The sequence below is a fragment of the Haliotis rufescens genome, unplaced genomic scaffold (genome assembly GCF_023055435.1).
Source record: "Haliotis rufescens isolate VD_foot unplaced genomic scaffold, xgHalRufe1.0.p SCAF_18, whole genome shotgun sequence".
NCBI classification, from domain to species: Eukaryota; Metazoa; Mollusca; class Gastropoda; order Lepetellida; family Haliotidae; genus Haliotis; species Haliotis rufescens.
The window spans coordinates 14,667,510-14,692,166 of NW_025963868.1; the positions used below are offsets into that span (position 1 = coordinate 14,667,510).

A 24,657-nucleotide genomic window follows, 5' to 3' on the forward strand; every position below is an offset into this window, starting at 1 on the left:
ATCAATTCACCTCTTTGGGGCTTGTTGATTCTACTTCTAGAAACAACATATTCCAGTCATTTCTCCATTACACACAACATGACCACGGACAGACATGACCACCACTTGTCTGACATTCTGAGACAAGTACAGATCTAGACACGCTAGTTGTTTTATTGTAAATCTTGTTCTTTTACATAAGCCACAAGTCCAATATAAGGCCTAGATTGATATCACAAGGGTGTCTACCCCAGCATTAACCTAATCCATTACATCAGTATAATGAGTTTACACTGGCACACTGACTTACAATAGTTTTCTTACTTTAACAGATACAAGTCATGACCTTCAATTGCCAAGAGGTCAAAGTTATTTCCAAACCAATCAGAAGACTGTGCACTATGTTCCTAGTTATCCTAACTGAAGGTGAGTTACAAACTGAGAAGAATGCTGACTGGCCATTATCATCAGGTTACCCTGACGACCCTTAAGGAACTCTCTAATCACAAAGGGCAGAAAGAGTGTCTGCACATACTCCATGTTGGATTGGCTTGACATTAGGTCCTTCATGGCACAATACAAGAGAAGGAACCTTTGATAACATGTAATTAACAATCATTTGGAAGGGAGAAGGATTTAGTTGAAAATCATCAATGGATGGAATTCTAACAAACATGTAATCTGTTTGATTGCCTTTCTTTATCAGCATGTGAAGTTTGACCAAGCTAGCTTGCACCAAAATGAAGTCATGATGCAAAAGACAAAAGGAAGCTATTTTGAAAACATTGCAGCTGTAAGAGCCGAGATTTTGGCCTGATGGGCTTGTGCCATAAGGCTTACTGATGTTATTTTAGACAATAAGAATTTGATCATATATTCTGTTGTCATTAAAAAGATCTGTATCTCGAAATACTGTCAAAACTTGCCCTAGCTATGCATCCAATATTACTTCAACAAGTAAAATATTCTAATCACAAGCACCTTTTGCAAAATTTATATCCTTTTTCATTTAGAACCTCCTCTCTAGACCTTCAACACCAATATTCCTGTTACATTCCAACTATAAAAAGTCAATAACACATTCATTATACCATTTGTCTTCCATTCAATTGTTTATGTACAATAAAGTCATCTTCTTCTAGAAATCAAGCATTTTGCTTATCAGATACAAGTAATTCAGTTAAACAGGTCCTGGCAATATGAGAAGACCCACACTGTTTTATTTCCTTGAATTGGCTGCTTTAACACTACTGGTCTTATTCAACTATTTCTATCTGAAACAATTCAACAGCCGGATATTTCTGACACTGACATATACCTAGAATCTTAATTTGATATCTTATCCCCAAGAATGTATTTGACACTGGAGTTAGATGATCTGTAACAACTAGCAAAGATAATATGACTAGACTTGGGAACTTGAGTTGTGGGATAAATATCTATCAAGTGGAGGAAAACTGTGAACTTGACAGTTTCACAAATGAAGACTATCCAGATGCATAAAACTTGTTGTGAAGAAATAGGTTCCGTCTGATCTGGGGTGTCATATGAATGAATCATCTCATTAGCATCATTACCAATTGCAGCCGCCCTTCCCTAAATCTACAATCTCTGCACACCTTAAACCCTTTGCGAAACTTAACTGAAAATATCAGTTCTCGTTTGCTCAAACACAAATTCAGTGATAGCATTTTTTTTCATTAGAAAAAATTCTTAGTTTTCTGTTTCCCACAAAAAATAAAAAAATAATCATATACTCCTGGTACATATTTATTGAAAGAAAATGTGAATCGTTTTAGTGTGTTTACATATTTATTGAGAGATTTGTGTGTACACAAAGATAATATACTCTTTAATTAGAATGTGTGAAGTTGGGGCACTTCGCAAGTGTGACATGTACCAGTCTCACATGTAACTCAGCACAAAGCTAAACTGTTGCTGTTGCATGAAAATACACATGTTCTTAGCATTCCCTGAAGCAAGACCATTTGGAATGTGACATTAAGATATGCACTGAGAAAGCCTGAAGTCAATGCTCACATTACATGTTTAACCAGTTGAGAAGTCCTTTAACGTAGTAAATATCTGTGTTCGCATGTCATCATCTCATTATGATTTACAATTTTCAGACTTTGTCTCACACACACTGGACTGATATGCGAGAGTTCACATTTGTACCTGTGCCAAGAAAATGTTATCTAAATCACACACGACTGCATCTTTGAGTTAATGAATGATTAATCATATAAATATTTTAAACAATGGTTACTTTTTCTTTTCTACATATTGGTACTCACAGTGTTTGAAATAATTTTAAAACCCAACAAGACAGTCGGGCAAGCGACCCACAAGTGTTGCCTGCCCATCTTCCAAGTTACCTGTCCGAATTCAGACATTATAAGTATTGAAAAATCACAAAAAATAATAGACAAATCGTGTCTTGATTTAATTGAAAAAATGCAAACAATTACTTGAGAATATACAAGGAGTCATAATAAAACTGAATACGTAAGTAGTCTTAAATTTATCTGCCATTTTCAGGCAGTCCGACAGAAAAGTTACCAGCCACGGACAGGCAGTTATTTCAGACCCTGCTTTAGCAACTTTTCATGAAATTCAGTTTGATGTCAATTGCAGGTAGTTGTATAAAATAAATATCTTAATAATCTCCAACTCAAAAAAGTCATTATTTGGTCAAATTCCCTTAATCAATACCTCACAACACATTTTACAATTTAAAAAAAAAAATCATTTCTAACAACATATAATACAGTGTTAGTGAAATAATTGAATATTTTTTTATCAGATACTCAATCACATTTTAACCTCCACATTTCAAAATAAAACCTTTCTATATTGTAATGGGCGAATCCAACATTGCTGAAGGGCGACCAACACAATGATGAGTTATTGCTTCTAGCCTGAAGCATAAGATGCTTATCTGTCGGAACACCTTGTACCCTGGAACCAAAGCTTTCCAAGACATTAACTTCAAATACATACATTATTTGCAAATAAAATATTCATTCATATTTAGGGCTACACCCGAAAATCTGATGCTCCTGTCAATTACTTTTGCAGACACTGTTTATACACTTCCTTAGCTTTTTACAAAACGATCGTATCTCCTGTATGTAAAGGAACACATGCATGAATATTTCTGCCCAAAGGTTGTTTAGAGTTGATAATAAAAAGAGACTTAGAGTGTAACATGGAGGTGTAACGTATGTGCTTGGCATGTAGACGGGTGCTTTGTTGGCTTCACAGGTGTTTTAACCCAGGTGGATGGCACAGATATAATATTAGACCCCACACAGTTGAAAACTTGATGAGATTTGAAGATAAAGATCTTCTTTATTCTGGTTGACGCAGAAAAGTGTACCAGGTAACCCTGAAAGTAAGTATCCATTCTCTGCGACATATATGTCTTACCAACTTCACACAGCTATCCCTGCAGTGGACACATTGATACAAACCGACCTTGTCTTTCAACACCATAATAACAGTATGTGTACAGAATGTTTGTCAGTTAACTCTTATTTAATGAAAATGTGTTTTGTGTTTTGTGTTGTTTTTTTAACTGAAAGTTAGCTGGCTTTGAATGATATATGTGTATAATATTTATAATGACATGTATCACAAAGGTTGTCCTTGAGGTAACGAAATCTGAGGAAAATTCTTAGCCCTGCTTATTATCACAACCATTTTGTCAGCGAAAGGGTATTTAAGACCTCATCCTTATGATATAGACAATTTTAACATACAAATGTTTCAACTGAGAGATTGTGTGGGATATGATGAAACTGTCCCGATATTAAATAGATTTTTGTTGATCTCCTCCACGAAGCATGTGGTCGACATAAGATCTGTGGTCATAAATTACAAGTCATAGGCTAATGAGTGTGTTATCTAGCCCAGGATCTCAGGTGTAACTGGGTGCAAGTGGCCCCTTGGGGCGGGCCTATGGTCAGATGGGTGACATGCTCACACTGACACAGGGGCCTCTCCCCTTATGTTAGGTGTGTCCCTATCCTGAGGGGTCACATTAACTCGGAACTCTGATGTAATCAACCTGTAGATAGGGGAGAAAGAGGTGTAGCATCAATCTGCATTACAAGCTCTGGAGGAGGGAATGGTGTGAAGATAAACTTGCTTGATACTTTCAGTGTCATATCTTTGGTTATGTCAATTGGGAATATTTTGGGGGAATAGCAGACAATTTATTGTTTACCATTAGCAGACCAACTATACACAAGAAAATTCCCCAAAATATAAGTTTTAGGACAAATTAATTAGGGGAAAATAGAACCATATAGCTAATGTAACATTTGATTATGACATAACATTTAAGTACCATTTTCAATTGAATTGATCATGTTGATTATGAAGAGGTCTTGTCTCTTATATTTTTTTATGATGTTTTTGTCAGCACTGGTTTATATTGCACTAGTTTTGTTGCAGAATTTTTTCTCAGACTATTCTAAACAATAACTAAACTGGCAAAAATAATATCAAAAGCAATATTGCTGTTCGGCTGGCTGTAAGCTATTTCTGTAAATTGAATGATAATGTTGACTGAATAAACACTTCAGTTTCCACTCTTATTATATCAGGAACAGAATCACGTTTTACACCTGTTTGATAGATGAAACAGGTACACCTTGGCAGACCAGGAGAATCTTGGCATTGTTTATGGCCAAAAGAGGCCATTGAGAGAGAAAAACAGGTAACATGCTAATAAACGAGACAGGAGTTTCAAATGCGTTCTTATTGTTAGTTGATGAACACAATGTGGTAAGTCTTGGGAGTACTTCTGGTCTGTATGGCCAGTTCTTACGGTCCGATGTTGAGACCAGGTCATCCTTACCCTTTTAACAAACACCTGGTGTCATCACTGATTTTCAGGTGTCCATTCACATCATTTTTCACCACTATATCCTTTTACACCCAATGGAATCTGTTCCGGCAGATAATGGAGACTGCTCAGTCCCTGGCAGTGATGTTTTATAGTTCTCTTCTTACATTCACTATTATGTTTCAATATATACCCAGAGAAAGCAAAATAGACTTTTGAATTCACACTACAAAAGTATACTTCTATTTGTATGTAATTACCACCATCTATTATGGATGTTATACAGTCATGTTATAATGAGATACTTTAATTTATATGCTTGGAAAGAGGAACACCCTGAGGGTAGTTTGTGCCCCAGCCTGCCGGTAAGACCAGACCTAAACTATCAATTTCAATGACTTGTGTGTTAGGTTGTAAGTAGTGGTTACATCTATTTCCGTTTTTAAACCTCTAAGAACACAATCCTTGCTTAACACAATCAGCCTTTTCATACATCCACCTCTGAAAAGCCCAAACCTCAATTGCCATCCAGCGAGTTGTTTGCCACATTTAGGTATTTGTAGCTGCCTGACTGGCGGATCTGATTTCACAGTTTAGTGTTGGAATCGGAGAGAGATGATGACGATGTATGGCTTAGGATTAGGATATAAACAACAGCCAAGCTAATCTACACAGACAGTGTGTGAAATCCTAACTGGGGGAATATTTGGTCAGTTGTTGAATTGTGGTCGGGGTGTGTGGCTCATCTAGGGATGATAAGACAGGCTTCTAGGAGCAAATCTAATCTGGAGAAGCATGTGTGAAACTCCGAGCACATGTGGCTTTAGTTGTGGGAGTGGAGAAAGCAAGAGGGTAGTGGAAAGTCCCAGGCAGACGTGGTACACCGATAGCACAAATATAGTCACTCAACACCAGAAACCAATGACATTGTAATGGCAGAAGTACCTTTCACCGACATGTCATATGCACATTGAGGAAAGGACGAACACAGTACATGGATGATAATTCAAAGGAACTCCAAAAACCTCTGATTATTAAAAAAACATCTTCATGATGTATGCTATTACATTTCACATATTGCTGGATATTGTAAACCAGTATCCATGGTAACAAGGTATTCAACATCATAACTAGTTTCCTCACATTGTCTTTGCTGGTATAAAAATTGATCTCGGTATAGTGTGTAACCATATTCTCCAAAGTGTGAAGTCCATGCAGGTTAATGAATGTTTGGTAGTGAGTGTTGCCTGATAGTCATGAAGGGAGCTTGCTAAAACAATAACTATGAACACACAGATTACAGCAGGGAAAACATTTCATTCAACTGCAACATAAATAGCAGAATGTGACCGAAAAACTGCTGATAATTTCTTCACGTCACTGAATGTGACTACTAGTGCGACAGACAAGAGAGCCATTGTATGTAAAACACGGGACTTATGCATGTATGTTTTCCACATACAAAGTTTCTGGGGACATAACGTGTATGTTTGTGAAACGTTCTTCACTAACCACACGAATTCCTGCGACATCTGCAGATGTAAATGACAGTAACAGACATTAGAAGCAACATCCAAGCCTGATCTCTTACAGGAGGCAGATGTAGGAGTTACTTTCTCTGTCTGTGTTGACAAGAAGAAGAAGAAGAAGAAGAAGAAGAAGAAGATAACTACTACCCTGTAACTCTATGCACACAATGCATGTACAAAGCTCATTTCTATATATTAGAATGGCAAACAGTCAAGTAGCTAATGACTGCAAACCTCACAGCAATGTAAAAATAATCATCACCATGTGGCTGATTCACTGTTGCAGAGAGAGGGCAGCCACCTTCTGCAAAGCCGGCGGACTGGCCAGACTTCAGCAAGACGGGGATGGAGTAATCAGTACAAATTATGATAGCCATATAGGATCCATTACCATTTATACTATAGCCGACGTCCATCACACAGCACGACACAACACAACCCTGATGGGAGCATGGCCTTGCAAGAAAATGCTATAGAATAAAGAGGACGAGTATTGCGAGGTGACCAGGTTTCAGGGTGTATAATGGCTATAACATGTTGCACCCGATATGTTCACGATCCATGGTAAACAAAGGTCAGTATTAGGGAAAGAAAGTGAATGTTGCTTGTGTTTGTCTGCCTGTTAGCCCCTGTTTGAACATTGGAAAGGTTCTGACTGATGTGGATGGTTGTATATAGTAGCTAGCCATGTATCCTCACACTACAAGAGCATACATTTATTGAAATACCTTTTGTTTTGTTTTGTTTTTTTATTGGTCTTTCCACATATTTTGTATAATCCATGTTGAGAATAACCATCACAATGTCAAGTTCATACAGACACAAACAACTGTATGGCAACCCAAACAACAGTACTACATTCCAAACAACTATACTACAGACATCATGGACACATAGATATATAAGGAAGTGAAACATTCATACCTTTTCTGTAGGAATCCTTAGAATCACAAAGTAAATCCAAGTGCAATTGTGTAACTCCAAAGAGGTATTAGTCCACTGAAACATAAGAGAAAAGGCCTTGAGTTGATGTCACGTAAATATCAATCAGTTTCAAATGAACATTCAGGAAAGTGTATCAATTATTGAAGCCTTCCTAGTGTTCTACGATGTGAGATACGAGAAAGTAAACACTGGTTATTCTCTGTTATTCCACAAGGAAGAGTCACCTTAATCAATCTCACTGAGCAAATACGAGGTGTTAGCACACTGGTCCCCTAGTGTACCAGGCACTGGAGTCCACCGACACTGAAATAGATGTGCAATAAGCATGCATGCAATGGACACTCATATCCCATAAACCCTATTTGCTTGCCACCGTGGTGCAAGACTTGAGAAACAGGAATTTCAGCTAGCATCACATTATTCCAATATGCGTGACTTCAACTGGAGTCCACAATTTGACTTTTGAAGTAGCATGCTCCCCCATGCAACAGCTACATCCATCAGAGTGTTCATGTACCGCTAACATCGTACATGTTCAATAACACTGATGGCTAGCACTGAAATGTGCTTCCAGGAATATCAGAAACAGAGATCCAAACTGATGCCTCATACATAACATAAACACATCCTCCATACAGGCAGTGGCACGCCTTGACAAAGGGTTACTACTGCAGACTATTATCCTTCGTCCAGTGCCATTACAGAGTCCATCAGGAGGTCCCAAACCAAAACAATGATCCAGATCTGACTGAAGCACTCACATGAAACAACTCCACTCCACAACCAGTTCAGCTGATATCACAACCGGCATTGACTATTCCGTGATTGATCCAGGAATCTACGGTTTATGGTCCTGAGACTGTTCAAAGCTTGTATCCTCCTACAAGTGACTATCAACCAGTAGCATGTCCCTAACCCGATAGCACTGTGTGTCTCCTCTCACTGTAATGTACAACTAAGCCGTGTGCTTGGCGTAACCGTCTCTCTCTCTGGCCCTAACAGCCTACAGGCGTGAGGATTCGGCTAGCTAGATTCCCCGCATACAGGCCAGTGTGCCTGCTTTCAGTTAGGCATGAATGAACGATAGAAGAAAGAAGCATTTCCCCTGCCAGGGCACCTGTCAATCAAGGAAGGGAGTGGGATTGTCTGGTCTCATTAACCAATCAGGACACTCCTAGCTATGATTGACAGCCAGAGAGATAATGAAATGAGAGTGGACTGTCACTTAGGACCTTTGTATAATGAGGTATTGTATAGTAGGACCCTATAGCGAGGTTTACACCGATTGTCCCAAGGCTAATTTCTTCAGCTTTATAGCGAGGTTTCTGTTGATTGACCCTCATGGAAAGATGTTATATGAAACAGAGTTTTGGTTCTTTCAGTTATAAATGAGTGTATTTCACCATTAACTTTACAACAACTTACTAAAGATTAAACAGTATCCCAAAAAGCTCATATTGCTATTCTACATAACCCTACCACCCTGGTCATAAATCCTGCTTTGCAATGATGAACAATAGCCTCCATCTGCTGATTAGTACTCACAGAGGTATTTCAGGAGGTCAACAGAATTGTATACTGGTGATATTTACACAGAGATAGGTGTTATACCAATAGAGCAATAAAACATTTATTGTTGGTTTGGCGTCCAGTTTATTGGAGGATAAATATACTGCATGCAGGTCTCCTTTGTAATGTAATCCTTAATCCACAGTGAACAATAGAACTGGGAGGCGCTGGCGGTAGTGATACAGGCAAACGATACATGCATTACTTTCATGCTCTTCAATATTTTCATCTTTTGAATACATTTCATATTCCAGTTGTATGACTATATATATTTTATTAAGACATTACTGCACTTCAACTAACCAAACTGACTGGTTACTTTGTACCACATAATACCACGGACTTGTATAATATAATGTGATAATACTAATGTTGTTGTATATTTCAACCATGGACATTGAAAACTATGCTTCCTATAAACGTAGGTTACCAAGGCAACTGACAGAATCATAATTTCTTTACACAATCAATATTTTAAAAGAGCATTCAGATGAAACACAACGAGACAGGTTAGGATGTAGAAAGGAAGATAAACGGATTATCTACTTGGTTACAGCAAAATCCCTTGTTGAGTAGGATGTATTATACAATGAGTATCTGGGCCAAGTCATCCACAACAAGGCTTGAGGTGTCAGCGTTGCTGTTATCCAACTTGTAATTAATTGCCCTGTTACAGTTGGATTGACATAATAAACAGTTTGAACTGACATCATAAAGTCATTAATTGTTAATTCCTAACATCTTGTGTACACTAATGGAAAACACATTGATATTTTTTTTTTTTTATCCTCCCAGAAATCGGACCCCATGTTGGTGTGAAGTAGATTTATAAAAAGTACTTCACACTCCAAAGTTGGCCACACTATTCTGGGTTTTTCACACGTTTTCATAGAGAAATATTTGGTTGGTAACTTCTTTGAGAGGCATTTAAAAGTTGGAGTACTAAGTAAGGATAAGATATATGGATGAACAACTTCTTTGTTACAATGTAGATACTCTGTACATCACTTGATAACAGTGTTACAACCTACACGGAAACATCGCTCCATATTGTAATGAAGTTGTTCATCCATTTATCTTTTCCTTACTAATTTGGTAGCTAGGTGGGGAAAAAAAAGAAAATGCGATGTAGGGAATTTTTAATCATTTGAAGTTTGGTTTGGATCACTGGGTGATAAAATCTGACAGCAGCATTTCATTTTTATTGTCAAAGCTATCTTTACTGTTGACTGTATAAAAAAATGTATTCTGATTATATATATATATATATATTCATTTTTAAGGTTGGCGAATCTGTAATCCAAGCAAAAATACAATGTAAGGCCCTGGGAACATATAGGTCACAGAAAAGAAGGAAATCAATCCCCACCCACACTGGCCAGGGCAGTACACATACAAACTAACCAAAACATAGCATGACCAAAGTGAACTGACACTGACAACTGAAGAGTGACAAGTGACTTGTTCATTGCATAATGGACATGAGAGTGCTGGCCAATCACAACTCCAATATCTTGTTAGTACCCAGTGGGATACAACAGCTGTCAACTGAGGTGTTACGTAATGTAATTCACCACCTAATGTTCCTCTCAGGCCTGCATGTAATTTCTGTGGATTAACTGTCAAATACCTGTGAACATCACTCGTTATTTGCTCAGTAAATACTCAGGGCTGCTGTGAAAGATTAATCCATGGTTGGCTGAGGAGTAGGTTTTGTAGATCGTTCAAATTCAGCTCAAACTGTCATTGTTACTTAAATGGTCACTTACTTGATATGGACGTGATTAATAGTTCATTATTAGTTGTGAGTTTACAGGCCGTATTCCTATGGTGGCTGTACTGCTGTGTGGAGTTACACAACAAACTAACACTTACACTTTGATACAAATTGTGTGAGTCGTGGGTGCTACTGGTAGGGCAGGACATACTGAATATGCTTGCCGACTCCCGGGCCCCGTTCCACAAAGCGATCGTAGCACTAAGACAATCGTAACTCACATACTTTAACATAGACTTACGACAAACGTAGCGCTACGATCGCTTCGTGGAAGGGGACCCTGGTGTTATCACTGATTTTCAGTGATCCATCCATATAATTTGTACCATTATTTTGACTTTTCTGATGTTAACAATTTATATTCACTTTAGACACATACAACTTTCAGATTTTGTATTTTAGTTTAAACATATTTTTATTTCAACTGAAAATTGGGATTGGTAAACAAGACAATGCTTATTTTATTTAATACATCTCCCTATATAAAAACCAAGTAACTGAAGCAAGTCAAGGTGTATACATAATAATTACACAAGGTATACCTTGGTGGTCACTTAACATACATAATCAACATAGTTTGATTTTCATAGTGACAATGATCGGATGATACCTAATATAAAGGGCTACCTCATGTATACAAGACATGTATATATTATATGTGAGTGTTTAGAGTATTTATCAAGTTTAAACCTACCAGATTGTGATGCAACTATGGACAGATGAAAGGATTTCGTGATATATTTCAGATGGTAGACCTTCACACACATAAAGTACTGTATTAATATCATATCTTTTGTATTTTAATAAAATGAGCTCAGTAGTTCCACTTTAAAGCATGTCACAAAAACATGCCAAACCTAGTTGTAGATTACATTAACTACATTATTCATAAATTATTTGTCTGGGAGCATGTACATATCAAGTGGAATCTGTGCTGCAGGCAAATCCACATGTCCATGCTAGGAATAGATTATTCCCTTTCCAACACAATAGAGAAAATCAAACATGACATTTTACAGTATCTGTGCTACCATGCTCTACGTCAGAACATTCTCCTTTAAGCCCAGTCAATATTTCAAGACAACTGACATGAATTGAAAGTATACTACTCAAAACAAGTTAAAGAACACCCACAACTGGAAGGCTGTGTTTCAGTACCCACAAGCCAAGATAGAGTCACTATAGCCATATGAAAACAACAGTGTTCCTTAACTTCTTTTGAGTAATATATTAAGAAACAATTTTAAGATCCTCTGAAACATTAGGTGAGTTAATGATGGAGCTCTCCTTTGACTCAAATATCGATATTGCATGTGACATCTCCCGTATGGCTAATAATATGCACACTGTATTTGAACTATAAATGATGACTAACATTTAGTCACAGAACTAAAGTTACCTCATTTAAAACTTTATCCACAAAATAAACAGTAAATAAAATTCAAATGGAACCCAGAACAATGCTTAATTTTCTAGAGCTGAGGCACTCCAGAGATGCCAAATCAATCTAGACTTGAGTAGGACTCCTTTTCCAATATATTCTCGAGTGAGTGAGTGAGTGAGTGAGTGAGTGAGTGAGTTTGGTTCAACGCCGCTTTTTAACAGCATTTGAGTTATATCATGGCGTGTCAGCTTAGTGTGGGAGGAAAGCCCGAAGTGATCCAGGTCTCAGGCCTTTACCACTTCGGTGAAACCCACAAGCACAGGTATGGTGCTGACAAACCTAGAAACATAATCAGGGTGAACTGGGATCCGAACCCACAATCATAGGTTTCTGGCGTGCCCAAGGGACGCAACTCTGCACAGCGAATCACGACACCTTAGATGACTGGGCCACCTGTGCCCCCTGGAGGGTCTGGGAGGGAGACTATGTACATGGTGGAATAAGGTGTTATACTGTATGTCTGTATTCCCATCAACAGGTCAACACAATGATATTAACATCAGACATATGCAACGAACAGGGTCATCAATATGCAATACCTGAGTTTGACACAATCTACACAGCAGGAAATAAGATAGTTGGTGAATAATTGAATCTGATTATCAGTTAACCTACATGTGGTGCCAGGGACAGATTACCTCACAGTGGTGACAATACACACCTTCAGCAACTGATAAACAAACCCACACAGTATTTGCAGCAGGACATGATGGACACTTGAGTGTGGAATTCTGACAACCATGCAGTTTCAATCAATAAAAAGAGGCAATGAATGGAAACCTGTTCCTTACAAAGTACAGAAAATCTCACCATGCTGAATTATACATGTGTTTATATGTAATGTTTTCAGAGGAACTGAAGAGCATATCAATATATCCTAACAATGGTGTAGGTTACGAGGTTGTTGGTGCATGTTTCCATCATCTGAAGCTTTGTCCTTTACATTTATTCCTGTATGACATAAATAACAATGAATATTTCAGTAACTGTAGTTATAGCTGTGCATGTGTAATGCTAATACCATATTCTACTTAATAACCGCCCAGGGTGCTCACAAAATTAAAAATAGGGGGCTCTTATATTATTTTGGTGAAAAACAACAGAGTTGAAAGATCGTAAATTTCATGGTTTATGCTGACAGCCTGAAATGTTTATATGCGACAGATATATTATTCCAGAATTTAATTGCCCATAATTAAGGATGCATATAACATGTGTATTATACACGAATAAATAAGTCTTGTGTACATTGATCAATCAGAAGGGGTGCTAATTGGCATTGTTCATTAGCCAATATATTAGCAAATATCGCTATGGGCGCTTATTAGAGCAGGGTGCTTATTACGTCGAATACGGTAGTTGTCACAGGATTGTGAGAGAAAATTCAGGGCTAGCAAGTCATCACCATGCATGAACACATTGACCAGTCCCACCATAAGAAAGTGACCCAGAGTAATGCAGTAATAATAAGTGATGTAGATTTTCTAAAATACTTTGCACAAGAAAATATTGGGATGTTTAAAACTAAATTTCCCTATGATATTTTGTGATAATTGTTTTGTTATTAACAATTCAACATTAATATTAGTTCAATGACTGAATATAAATAATTAATTAATTATCAGTATCTATCATATTAATTTAACCTACTTTGACAATTAACCTTAGATTATTCAATACCATGGCTATAAATAGATAATTGTCTATGTGCACTTTTGGTCTGACATTTGATAACTGATTCATAAGCTCTTCCACATCCTTCATCCAAATAACCCATGCATCCATTGATTTCAACCGTCTTTCTCTTGACACATTTCATTTTCACTGATATTTCCCATATGATGAGGTAAGTGTCCATCAGTACCACAGATGACGCTCCGATGAAGACATTACAAAGGCACCTCATATGAGAAATTACACTGATCAAGATCTATTCATAGTTAAACCCTTTACAAATATTGCAAATACTGCTTCAGCACACCATATGACATTTTCAAATGCAAACAACAAAGAGTTATTGATAAGTTCCTAATTGGATAATGCCAAATGACTGAGCCTAGAGAAAGTATTCATTGTTTAGTTGGCATTGTTTATTTGTGGCCAAGGCCGACATTGTGTTGCTGTCAGATGGTATATGTTCCAACAGTGTCACGTACCTACTGGCCAGCCAACCATGTGTTGATGTAAGCTTCTTACCAGGGACAGGACAAAGCTTGCTGGATTAAACAGACTTCATACAATAAATACAACTATGATAGAAGAGTTGGGAGATTTCCCCCGCCAACAAACACCGATGCAACCAGGCTGGCTTCGGAGCATGAAATTAGGCATAAAAGAGAATCATACATCCTTTATTAATAACTTATAGATCTTCTAAATGTCACTGTCTATCAAAAAATAAAATATCCATTTAGCAAGGATCGAGTTGGATCGAGGTGAAACGAAAATATGGATTGCAATTCAGCTGTAATAAATTGAATTACATAACCATCAATAAAAGATTTGCAAAAACATGCACACTTACATATATCCCACTTAACCTTTGATGTACCTCATGTGACATAATATCAAGTTTGTACTACTGTATAAAATATATACTGTTGCTGTTTGTTCGAACTTTGATGGAGAGAGATATTTATCTAGGCTTTGCCTGTTTATCAATCTCCTTTCACTGTACCAAGTGGAAATAAACATTGGTTAAAAAAACCAAAACAACTATAAGCATCAACCACATTATTTGTGTCTCTCCAACAAAATAGTGGTTATACTGCTTCAATTCCGTCTTTTCTTCCCAATGAGTCTATTTCGTATAACCTCACAATCCATGTATTGATGTTCATTTGAAATTCGGACATGCCAGTACATGATATAAATAAGGGAGGGGTCTAAAGGTTAGTTACATCTCTCTGACCCAGACAGCATAATCACTGGCTTTAAACAAGGTGTGTGAAACGTTTGCAGCAAAATCACTGGCTTCAAACAAGGAGTCAAGTCCACTGTGAAACTTGTGCACCAAATTACACAAAGACATATCTTGGGGCAGTTTGAAAAGTGGAACAATGGATTCCATGTGCATGCCCAGTTAGGACAACAAAATGAATCGGGGGAAACTGTTGAGGGTTGAACTGGAGATCCCACTGATTGGAACTGGTGTTTTTGGTGGACATTTGATAGAAAGAATTGTCCATAGTATTTCCTGTAGCAGTTGGGTTATGGCCTGAGGTGTTGGTTTAGATCGTGACACCTCTTTGGTCAAAGTGTCCTTCATGGTGGTGATATTGTTGAGGAACGCAACTGATAATTACAGTGTTTTGTGTGACAGTAATGAGCTGTGATGAAGCAACTGTTGTCTGATTGAAACACTACATGTCATCACTGTTGTCCATGCCTTTCATAGTGCAAACAGAGACACTTGTACTTTGTGCCAGACCTTCATGGCAAGGCATTGACAAATTTGAAAGGAATGGAGGATTGACCCAAATGACATTTTACAGATGAATCCAAAAATGATTCTTCCCTGACCAAGCAGGAGACATCCCGAGAGTAAAGAAATAATTTTTGTTGGGTAGGGGGTGGGGGGTGGGGGGTGGGGGGTGGGGGGTGTGTGAAATATATATTCACAAAAAATATCAAAATCCAATAACAAGGAGTAACAACAGTAGAGATTGATGGCTCAAGCCTCTAAGCCACTCCTACTACCATGGCCACTTCAGAAAGTCTTACATCCAGAACAACGTCACCAGGATTAATTGTGTCCAACACTTGCCAGTCTAGTAGTTTAGCCTGGGTATATGGGGGCATTGGAAACCACAGACATATTTCACCCTTCAACTTCAACTTGATCCCTTCCCTGCTGTCCATGGATTAAAACATTTGCGATCACAGCAACATGATATTGCTGTCTGACCAGGGGAGAAATCCAACAATTTGTCATTGTCTGGATGAGGTTTAGTCTTCAACACCGGAACCCGAAACCATGCGAAGTGTGACTGGTTTACCTATCATCCAGAAATCCATCCCTGGAAGCGGTTATTCATACACATCAGTTTTAAATATTGATTCTAACACCTGGTAATAGGATGCAAGACACATGAGGAAATCTTTCATTTACCTGTGTACTTCAATAAACTCCAGTTCCTGACATGAGGGTATCATAGAGGTTGTACAGGACTGAACAGTTGCAATCACATAAATACCTTATGGAAATAATACTTAATGTTTTGTCTGCCTCAATGGTTCCTAGATTTTAATTCCTTGTGAAAATGTACCTTGTGTTATTTCCACAAAATTGCATTAGGCATATATATGTACACCTAACATCTACTTAATCATTGTGTCCATTGATAATAAATGTGTTTTAATTTTTTTCATTTTATGCACTTGGAATCCCCTTATTTTGTACATAATATGATGGGACAATAGGCATGCCGTCTTCAGCTCCCAGTTACAGACATGTGACTTACAGCCAGCCGTACTGTGAACCAGTGTGGCAAGTAGCTGCTGCATTGATCACAAACCACATAACATTGCTCCAATATGACATGACTGTTGATAGTATGTCTGTTTAGTTTTCCTTCAAACAAATAGAAAATGCATCAAAACAAACAGAAACAAAAAAGGTTACTCACTCATCATCATGTATACTACTCAAAAGATGTCAAGGAACACACTGTTTTCATATGACTACCATTACTCTGTCTTGGCTGGGGGTAGTCTGTCTTACAGACCCTGATACAAATATATATCAAATACAGCCCATGCAAGTCTATAATGTTTGGCAAGTCTAGATCACTGCAGTATCAGGCTGAAAATGAAGAGAGTCACTGGGCTCCTTTTTATTATATTTTTATTAAGATAACTGAACAACTGTTTTTTTATGTACGATATGTTCATTTCAGAGACTAGATGTTAGTCTAGGCTGGGGGCTGTCTTCAGATGTGTTTGTTTTTTAACTTCTTTTGGGTAGTATATTACCAGTATTCCAGCAAGTGACCTTAAGTGTCATTGTCCTTGAGAGACTGAGAACACTAACCACACAAATCCTGATAGACAACTATTAGCCAATATAACTCATTTCCGTGAGGCTAGTGGCTACCAGTCACAAAGATGGAGATGTCGACAATAACCTAGCATACATTTGTCAGTTGTATCTTCAAAGTATGGAGATGAAAGTTGATTGCGACACACGGCCGAGTCACGATTCACGTACAAAGTTTTAATCTTGTATCTTAAAAGGACTTTGAGGAACAGAGTGATCATGAGAGATTGACGCTAAGAGGGGCAGACTGACAGCAATTCACAATCTATGTCCCCCCTTTTTCCACATCTATCACAAGCAATGCCTACCTCAGCATCAAACAGAATACCAGACCCTAGATTTCAAATAAAACTAAGTTGAAATGGGGTTGAACATCGTGTTCAAGATTATTGTATCTAAAAAGCAATGTGCATGTACCTGTATGCACCCTTGTGCTAGTCTGGACTGGTTCAAACCACCAACTTTCCACTCTCCAGGCAGATGCTCTTTTCACAGAGGTGGTCAATAAAATTGTAACCAAATGAAACAGACTTAGTACATGATCACTTGAATGATTGGCACATCTCTAAGATAACTTAAAGACAGTTCTTCTCCAAACTTATAGTAGAGCATGTATTGTAAAAGCAATGACCTTTCAAGGGAGAGGAAAGGCCCTGAATTACTTTCACTGCGAGTTGATATTCAGACATTTTTAAAAGCAATATTGTGTCATATTTCACATGTATCAAGTGATATCCCAAACTGGGTAATTTTGAATCTATTATTTACAACTATGCAATAATTATAATCAGATACCATTATCTGGTAAATATACACTGACATACATTGTAAATAACCTTTGAATTTGTATAATCATATAATCATCATGTTCTTATGACTGTTCCATATAAATGTCCCGTACACTGACCAGAGTGGACATATTTGTACAAGAGAAAACCTTCCAAATCAAGTCCTATGGTTTTTCAGTGGTTCACAAAGCAATGAATGCCTGCACATGTACTTTGTAACTGATATAATGATGTACTGGCTTGCATGTTTTTCAAATACCTCCACCCATTTACCAGTGGTCAGTGAGATCTATGACTTGCAAGATGTGTAGGGTGTAAATCTCTCTCCTCCCCCTGACGTTAATGGCCAGTTTTATGAGGGGCCATGATGGGACTACCACAGCCAGACTCCTTAGTTACCTCTACTAGTAGTCCTGTGTATCAGGTGAGCTAACAGTGGAAGGGAGAAATACAGTGCAACCAGGAGGAACCTATCAGGTGAGCTAACTTGTTCAGTGGAAGGTGAGGTATTTTGTTCGTTGGAAGCAGTACAACAAAATATACCCCATGTTAATCTGGATGCTAAGCTGAAGATAATCACTACATGTATATTTCTGATGATACATCAAGGAGTATAGCACTAACAATGTCACGTTGCATTCAATGTGTTCAGCTTGCAGCAATCATTTGTACATGGTGCATTGCTAGGAGAAACAGTTGAAAGGATTTCATACAAAACAAAGCAAAATAATTTTCCAAAACTTTTCTTTCATGATTATTTCTATACAAGCTGTGACCAATATAAAAATACAATACTAGGCTTCATAACGTTTTAAAATAAAATGACTAATGTCAAATGCAAAATTAATTTGCTAATTGTATTGAATCAGTTGTACAATTCACAAAGTCAGTGAACAAACGTCCCACATGAAGGTAATTAAGGACACATTTACACAACACCAAATCCCAAATCCAAAGCACACATTCAGTGTCCCTGTTCTCATGTCACACTATGTCAAACAAGGATGTGGCATCTGTTATGTGTTACAGAGCCAGGGTTCATGTGTTACAGTCCACGTTACACTGTAACCTCATAACCCCATGCACATCATCATCTCGGACAATCTCACCATAGTCATTTAGTTTTAGTACCCTCAGTTACTTGTGCTGACTTTTATGAAGGCACTGATCATATTACTGCCACGTTTATTAGGATTAATAACATACAGTGGCTATTCAATACTTTCAGTCCTAAAAGTAGTGGTCTAAAAAATGTCGAACCATGTAGCATGAAATCAGGTTAATTACGATTCTGAACTTTTTTGTTTACAGTTGACTGTCTGGCAGTCATAAATCCATTTTTAAGCTTCTTCTATTTCCAATATGACATTTAAGAATATTCTGAAACAGAACTATTTCAAGAATGCTCATTACTCCGAGTCTACAACAGTACCATCCAGAAAGAAAACCCTGAATAATCAATTACCGTTATATCCACTATATGATTACTGTGAATATTAAATAAACATTGCTGGTCATGTGTTATTACCTTGGCTACATGCAGACAGAAGCTTGAAAACATCAATGTATTCATCAACAGATATTATCTCCTACAACTTACTGCCTTGACATTTTCATAATTATTGAAAATCAGCATGATGATAACAGTTTCATAAAGAGAAAGGCAACAAACTGCTGTTTTGCAGAAACTTTGTTTACTATTTAGATATGACATGGGATGATCCTTTGATTAAGAAAATAAATAAAAAGTGACATCTACATAAAAAGTATGGCCAAGCAGGTTAGATAAGTATATATTTTTGCAAAGACACATACCGGTACTATTGTAAAAACAAAACAACAAACTATATATTTTCCAGAGCAATTTGTCAAAGTTTGTCTGCAACACAAGAGATGGAAGTCACAGGGTGGTGGTGATGGAGATAACATAGAAAAGAATCCCTGTAAATTTGACATATTAACAATTTACTTGTTTTATTGTTTTACAAACTGTCCTGATAGTTCAAACAAAAAGCACTAACAATTAGGTGTTCAAATGGGTTCCTATTTTCAATCAAACAGAGCATTCTTCTGTTTACTTGGGCAACTGTGAGCCAAGCTCATTCATAAAACTAGGTGAAAAAATTCTGTCCTTGGGTGAAAATTAAAAATGCTTTTTGAAGGATGATAAAAATATACCTCCTGTGGCGTTTTAAAATGGATGATTTGTTATGTTTTTCAGCACTGTGAAAGAACACAACACAAGACAAGACTAGGAATACACTCCGGATTTCCTTCCAGAGAATAAATCAAGCAGCTAGAGGAAGTGAAAATTTAAATGTCATGTCAATGGACATAGCTCAAAGTGAGACACATCAGACAAAGTTTATCATGATTTATTCCTCAAAATAAGACAATTGTCTGTAGCCACGAATCTATTGCCATGGCAAATAATCTCCCAGCTTTGAAATTTTCCCCTCCAAATCCCTCCAGCATTGGTTTGAACCTCCCCCTGTGATAAATAGATAGTTACTATGATAAGTAAACTGACCTTACCTTGCAGCATTAAATTGCTAATAAATTGCCATAAAAATACCGTACTGCCCTGGGGTAGTTTGTTATCCTGAAATGCATTATTAATGATATGATATGATCGTTAGAGATGCTGTCTGCTCCTGGCTGGGCTATGTTATGTCATCAGAATCAAACATCAGTGTAAGAACCAGACATTAAACTTTAGAAGCTAGCAAGATGTGAGACTAGCAAATCTGTATGGTCTACTCGGTATTGATGGGGATTATATAAAGCAATGCACACTTGCCTAGGGTCATGAGCTGAAACAGTCAGATCTGTTTTTTTCTATACATAGTTATCAGGAACTCAGTGGAGGCAAACATTGCCATTATCATACTTTTCTAACAGTTACCATGCATCAACTCTTTGAGGTTATTGATCTAAAGATTTTCATTTTTTTTAAGAAACCCCAAACAACAAATTAGGTATTTTCTTATAGGTGTAAAAAAACGAAGGATGAATTATAGAAAAGATTTTACTCCAAAAGCTCTGTGCCAACATGTAGCTCTTAATCAAGACACATTTTCTCAAATTTCCTGATCAGTGTATGTCTAGCCTAGTAGAACAATAATAAGTAAATGGTTTGGATGACTGTTATACCTTCTGGTTTATATACAAGCTACTATTCTTTCCATTATGGTATAGTATATCTTGATGAACATTAGCTTTAATGTCCATGTACTCTGTTCAGCTGATAGAGCGAGACAACTGTTTAATATGGATGTATGTGCTTGTCATTGTGCGGAGGGCGACACAACCTTCGTACTTTTTTCCAAGAAAGGTATAAAAGAGGGGGGAATTCACAACATTAAATTGGGAGACTTTCAACTAGCCATTATAAGGGCAGTTTATGACCTCCAGCCTGTAGACCACCCCAAAGCTGCTGATAGGAATGTGATAAAATAGTGTAAAAAATAAACATTTCAACTAAAGAAAAACACTTAAAACAATTGTGCTTAAAGAAGCAACAAATTACTTCATTTATTTCCACAGTTTTATGATTGTTGTAATGTTTATGAAGTATCAAGAATGTGTTTAAGTATTAGTTGCTAACCATTCGACCGTATAAGGGGCCAAGACGATTACTGTTTCATCTCAGGACAAATTGATAAAAAACTGAAGGGTATAGTCATCAAATGTAGACAACATAATGAAAATAGCATCCATCTGCAGAGACAATTGTATTTATCACAGGACAGTTCAACTTGCTTCAGTTGATGTGTGTAATAAAAAGATACATCTAGAATGAGGAACATACATACCACGCCAAAAATAGCAACAAATATAAACATATCATTCTATATTTTCCTCTTGACTATGAACAAGAATAATAATACATGTTTATAAGTCTAATCCTTAACAAGAAGTGTTTCAAGTTCCAAAAAGATGTTTGCACACCTACAGCAAGAAAAATATTATCTGAAGAAAAATGGGGTCTGATCTTCAAAATCTCAAAGATTTAGTGTGTTTATCTTAATTCTAACACTAAGCTGACATTTGACACCCACAACATGAGGTTACATTTTGTTCCCCCGTTATTTCCCTTTGAAGGGAGTCCTGTAAAGAACTCCCACAAAAAGTCATAAATTTTTATTTCCCACTGAGTGCCTGCAGGAAGGAGCATTCTCAAAATATATGTCATCTCTAAGACGCTTCGACTCTTTGTCAGTAGAGACCTATTTTTCTTGACTTATCACCCTTGAGAGGAAAAAAGGGAGGCTACTCCCACATGAATAAGCTGAAAGGTTGACATTTCTTTGGAGATGACATCGTTCTTTACATCACCTAAGAGCCATTCACTACACAGACTTGGACTGTGGAAGAATATTGGCAATCCTTTGGACAGCTTAGTGTTGGTAAATGGTTCAGTCAAAGAAAGATGTTTTTGATGATTACAATCAAATGGAGTTGGACTTGAGTTCAATGTTGAGTCACAAAATCATTCTTTTTGTTTTAATAGTTAGTCAAGCTAGTTGCTCAAGTCTACTCTAATTAACATCAAAACAAATATGGTGGCACCACTTGATTTTCTTCCGACATATTCTCAAGAATTCTGTTCACACAATGCAGTTTTAAAAACTTCACATTTTTTCAGACCAATTACATATCACAAGGATCAGTAGTTTGGGAAGAAATGCATTCTTTCAACATTACTACAGAGCCCCATGCTGTGCTTTGAGGGAGGGAGGGGGGAACAGTCTCCCAAAAGAGGGTCAGTGTTTCAGCATCAGGGCAGTGATAAGGCAAATGAAAAACTCACATAGGTAGTAGGTTTGACAGCAAATTACTGGAGAGGGTCAGCCAATTACATCCACTTTGTCTGGCAATAAAACTGAGTTTGGTGACACATCAGTTCAGCTGTTTTTCTCTGTTGCCGAATGTAACTAGACCGGCATTTCCTGGCGGTAAATGTGTTTTTAGACAGAAAAGATCCTTCCAAAGGGTAAAATTGTCTTTTCACTTTGTCGACTTCTTCCCCATTGCCAATTTATGTTTTATTTATGTGTCATCAGACCTGACTTTTACTACGCTGGGAAAATGAAAAGCCTTGAGGATAATTGCGACCACACATGATATATAATGAATGTAGCTCCTGCAACTGGATACTGAACCTCTCTGTACTGACTTTCCCAAAAGAAAGAATGTCCTCTGTCGAACCAGTACATAAGAACCCTAAATAAATCCATTCTAAACTAACATCCAATTAATTAATCATTTCTATCCAAACAGTAAAGCTATTAATAAAAGGAGAAATAATATCAGAAATTATTAACAGCTTCATCCTAATGAATAGATAAGACAAGAAAGAGAAAGATTTGTGATCAATTTAAACAAAATGAAATGGCAGGGGAAAGGAACACTTTGCAGATGAGTTTGGAGTAAACTGTGCACTTGAGAGAACCACTGCCCCCATGGAGGTGTCACATTAGCCAGGTTCTGCAGGCTGTAATGTATGCAGCATGGTATATACACCTACTGACAGCACTGGGTAACTGACAACTTAGGGCCGGCCATGTGGCCTACTTCCCTCCAACACATGGACTGAAACTGGAAGCTGTCAATAACACTTGGCATGCCCGGTGGCCAGCTGGAGCAGAAGCTATCACTTACTCTCCATGCAGGAATTGGTCACTTCAGATGCTGGCATTGGTCACTTTGGTGATGACCCCTGGGGCTGAACATGCTGATAAGTCCCTTGGATGGTCAAAAATGTGTCCATATCGGTGCAACCCAAATAGGAACTAGTCAGTTTGTTTTGGTTTCATTTCCTTATCATCAGCAGTTCCTGAACTTGATGAAGATAACCTTTGATCAGATCAGAGAAATAGTTAGTCTCTTCAAAATGTGTTGAAACCATGATGTGGAATTGATAAATGAAGTGTTTTCACATCTGGCTTGGTTTTTTTAAACCATATGATCATGCATTGTCTCATTGTTTGTTTGTTTAACACCACACTGAGAAATATTCCAGCTATACGATGGCAGTCTGTCAATTTTGACCAGACAATCCAGTGATTGACATCATGAGCTTTAAACACTGCAATTGGGATACAATGTTTTGCATCAGCTAAGTCAGCAAGATTTTCAACACATTATGACAGTAACTAAAATAACCCTTATCACAGTTTTATTTCAGCCAGAATGACAAGGCCACAACACTGTGTTGTTCTTTGGTCCAAATTGACCATCATTGGCTGCTGACATCCCACAGACCACAGTGAGTGAGTGAGTGAGTTGGGTTTAACGTCGCTTTAACAGTATTCCAGTTATATCACGGTGTGTCAGCTTAATGTGAGAGGAAAGCCCCATATGATGCAGGTCTCAGATGTTTACCACTTCGGTGAAACCCACGAGCACGGGTATGGTGCTGACAAACCTAGAAACATAATCGGGGCGAAATGTCATTCGAACCCACAATCATAGGTTTCTGGCGTGCCCAAGGGACACAACTCTGCACAGTGAATCATGGCGCCTTAGACGACTGGGCCACCCGTGCCCCCGCCATAGACCACAGACTGACCATCATTTACTGCTGACATCCCACAGACCACAGACTGACACAACTATCTCAGGCAATATGCTATTATCAAGGCGAAGCATGACAGTCTAAACAATCAATAGTTCTGTACAAAATGTTTGAACAAAAAGAAACATAGACAAGCGAGATCTTCAATTTTTC

General features: G+C 37.6%; 1 protein-coding gene across 13 annotated transcripts in view; it reads right to left on the reverse strand.

Moving 5' to 3' along the window:
* The window catches only part of LOC124112986 (roundabout homolog 2-like), a 519,019-nt gene that overhangs the window by 63,353 nt on the left and 431,009 nt on the right, over positions 1–24,657 (reverse strand). For 12 of the 13 annotated variants that reach the window (XM_048398286.1, XM_048398287.1, XM_048398288.1 and 9 more), the window contains one exon: positions 7,288–7,362. The gene's annotated coding sequence lies outside the window, so the exon portion shown is untranslated. Of the gene's footprint in view, positions 1–7,287; positions 7,363–8,069; positions 8,369–24,657 lie in introns of those variants that run through there. The other variant, XM_046473198.2, reaches the window with a different exon arrangement.